The sequence below is a fragment of the Thunnus thynnus genome, chromosome 3 (assembly GCF_963924715.1).
Source record: "Thunnus thynnus chromosome 3, fThuThy2.1, whole genome shotgun sequence".
In the NCBI taxonomy this organism is placed as follows: domain Eukaryota; kingdom Metazoa; phylum Chordata; class Actinopteri; order Scombriformes; family Scombridae; genus Thunnus; species Thunnus thynnus.
Window position 1 is genome coordinate 33,791,503 of NC_089519.1, and position 3,820 is coordinate 33,795,322.

The 3,820-nt window shown below is 38.7% G+C and overlaps 1 long non-coding RNA gene across 1 annotated transcript; it reads left to right on the forward strand.

Moving 5' to 3' along the window:
- Window positions 1-1,350: 1,350 nt before the first annotated feature.
- LOC137180193 (uncharacterized) lies at window positions 1,351-3,088 on the forward strand. The gene is made up of 3 exons (XR_010927923.1): window positions 1,351-1,888; window positions 2,543-2,812; window positions 3,016-3,088. It is a non-coding gene; the product is annotated as an uncharacterized lncRNA (long non-coding RNA).
- The last annotated feature ends 732 nt before the right edge of the window (window positions 3,089-3,820 follow it).

Sequence of the window (3,820 nt, forward strand, 5' to 3'; positions counted from 1 at the left end):
AGTCTTTTAACATCCTGATATCTGACTTCTGCTCACAGATCACAGAGGACGAGCATCTTAACAGACAACGTCCTTCTCTGTTGTAAGTAGAATAGTTTACTGATATGACTATTACATGTTGTTTACATTATTTGATGTATTTTATTGTCTCTGAAGCCTCACAGAGATGAGAGGAGCAGCTATGAGTTTAACAGCAGCAGCGAGTGGATTTGTTGTCTTCCTTCTCTCTGTGTCAGGTACTGTATATGTCACAGTGAGTAGCAGGACTGGACTCAAATGCAGAGACCGGAATGCAGGGTTGACAAAAACCTTCTTTATGCTTGAGATGGTCAAGGATAGGTCAAGGATCCAACAAAGACTGACTCCCAAACCAAGACTTAAACACTAACTGAACTAATAAGGGAATGAGGAACAAGTGGGGAAGAACACTGAGACAAGGGCAGGGCTAACAAGGGTGAATGCAGGGCAGGTGTGAGGAGGAGTACACAAGGGAAACACAGAGCAACAGAAAACCAAAACCCAGAAAACACAACACTCTCAATACAACCCAGCACACCAAAGAGCAAAACCATGTGACCAAAAAGCAACCAACCTTTTCTATTCCTGTGTTCACCCAAGCTGAATTTAGAAATAAAAGTCAAAGTAAAAGAAATATTTTAACATGAATTATAAAATAAAATTCTAAAGAAAATTAACATAAGAAAATGATCCACTTTTTCTTATTCACTGAGTCTTAACTTGTTATGAATGTGATTGTGGTTTCTGATGTGCTCTGTGTTACAGTGGTACAGGGTCAGAATGGCTGGGGAGTGACTTATACTTCTACTCAGATCTGTGCCTTAAAAGGATCAACAGTGGACATGAACTGCACCTACAGATACCCATCCTGGATAGAGGGCACTTATACAAGAGTTCAAGAAACATTCTGGTTTACTAAGATAAAAGGTGTTGAATATGTGGATCTGAGAACAGACTCAGAGTATTCAGGTCGTGTTCAGTATCACTGTGATAAGAACAACTGCACTCTGACAATCACAGACCTGAGAGAGAGCGACTCAGCTGTGTACAAGTTCAGGTTCATAACAAACCAACCAGGAGGGAGATATACTGGTTCAACTGGAGTCACTTTGACTGTCACAGGTAACATTTTCATTTGAAATGGAGCAAAACATTAGTTCAGGCAGAGCACAAAGCTTTACCAGCTGCTTGGTTACCAGCTGACTAATCACGGTCATCATATTGATAGAAGTGGACAGTGCTTCCATTATAACCCGACACTTCTTACTATTACTTTGCTTACATGCTAATGCTGACACCATCTGCTGCCCCAATCTCCTCATTATGTGCTATGCTTTTGGTATTCTTTATTTCTCTCAAATCTAATGTTCATCTATGTGATTATTAAGGTTAGTTAGTAGAATCTTCATTACTGCTTGGATTCTCTGAGAGCTCCCTTAAAGAGCAGGTTCCTTTCCACCAAATCTAACTTTATAATCATTTGCTATAAATAGTCGATTCCTTGCTGTTGTGATCAGTCAGTTTCAGATGTTTCAGATCATTTAGGAAATGTTACTGTGAGCATGTGAATATTTGCTTGTATGTGCTGTATGTTGACAGTTAATTCTGAAATTACATTTCTGTTTGTTGTTCACAGATCCAGACTTCCAAGTGAATGTTAGAAAATCTTCCCCCAACCAGCATCCCACCTGGACAGAGCTGACATGTCACAGCAATTGTCAGCTGCCTGTTGATCCTTCTTACATCTGGTACAAGAATGGCCACCCAACGGAGGGAAAAGATATATATTTTCATCTGGACCCAATTAATTCTGAGGACCAGTATTCTTGTGCTCTATCAGGATATGAGTCTTTCCCCTCTCCTTCAGTGTGTGAGTTTTCTCTACAATGTTCCACTAACACATCAAGTGCAAACTTTGACCCACATAGTCTACAACAAGTTTTACCTCTTACATGTTTTCATTTATACTTTGTACTTTTATCAACATAACTATTTTACTCAGACCAAAATGTGATGTCAATTGTTTTTTGTTTTTTTTTTGTTTTTTTTTATATAACTTGCTGGGTTGTGCTAATGTGTGTAAGTGTAGTCAAGTGCAGGGACACCATACCAAGCAATGTAATGACCTCAGAAGGTTTGTAGAGACAGCAAGATTTATAGAAGAAAACAAAAAAGATATGTGACAGTGAGGCAGATAGAGTTATCTGAAACTAGGAAGAGGAAAAACAACTATAGGAAAGGACAACTGATTAAAGACTAGTGATTAGCAATCTGCTCCCACCAGCGGGAGTCTAAATCTGCTTGCATGAAAGGCAGTGAGTAACTGAGACAGTACACTGATCAGTGGTGATAATCAAACATTAAAAAGAAAATCGAAAATGTATTCTCTTATACGTTCTTTTATTTAATCCTGCCTCCATTATTGTCATTAGAGTATACATTATCAGCAAATGAAACAGACTTTGTTTTCTGATAATATTCACAACTTAAATTTAATATGTGTTCATATCATATCATCTTACAGATCCTCCAAAGCTTCCCTCTGTGTCAGTGAGTCCCTCTGATGATATCATGGAGGGCAGTTCAGTGACTCTGACCTGTAGCAGTGATGCTAACCCAGCAGCTAAATACACCTGGTACAAGAAGAATGTAAATCCAGACCTTCAACCTCTCAGTAAACAACCACAGCTTGTCTTCAGCTCCATCCAGTCCTCTGACTCTGGAGAGTATTACTGTACAACTGAGAACCAGCTGGGGAAGAGGACATCTGAATACATCTTTATTGATGTGAAATGTGAGTGAAACAGCTTATTTAAAAAGAAACATACAGCTGATGGACTTGTCAACTTCATTAAGTCTGATCATGTCTGTTTTCTTCAGCTCTGCCTGCTTCACACTCAGTCTGCTGCTGTAGTTCACTGAGCAGCTCCAATACAACATGTTGTACTAATGCAACCCTTCCTCATTTTATGATTAATTTTGATACATCTCCTCCAGATGCTCCAAAGCTTCCCTCTGTGTCAGTGAGTCCCTCTGGTGAGATAGTGGAGGGCGGTTCAGTGACTCTGACCTGTAGCAGTGATGCTAACCCAGCAGCTAATTATACCTGGTACAAGGAGAATGAAGACTCACCAAAAGCATCAGGACAGATCTTCACCATCACTGATGTCAGACCTGAACACAGTGGGAAATATTACTGTGAAGCCCAGAACAGAAGAGGACGTCATAACTCCACCTTATATCTGACTGATGTGGCAGGTAAGTTATGTTCATTGACCTTCACACACACACACACAGACACACTCACACACTTGTAAACTGCATTTGTTGATAAGCCATATCTCCTTTCTGTTGGTCTTAATTTTTAGGGAAATCAGTATTTATAATGAATATCATCAAGTTGATTCTGGTGGTCCTGATGCTGATTACTGTGATTCTGTTGAGTCTGTGGAAGAGGTAAAACAACATAAAAACATCCCTTCTTTTATTATCTTTTAAAAACATTTTCAAAGTTTTTAAGTCATGATTTTTTTTTTTTTCATTTTGTTAAAGTTCTTGTTCTTGTTGGATTCAATACAGGAAGAAGAAAACTCGGAGCTCCACCACTGAACTGAATGAACCTGTAGAGACTATAGAGGTGAGAGAGAGACCTTATTGACAGAACTTACCCTAAAATACAGTTATGATGATTTTGGCTTATAAATGCACTAGAACACATTTTATTATCAACATGAAATCATAAAGTGAATTTAAATGTAAAGAACAACTTGCTGAGTAGACATCAGTAATGTTTTAGGCCTTA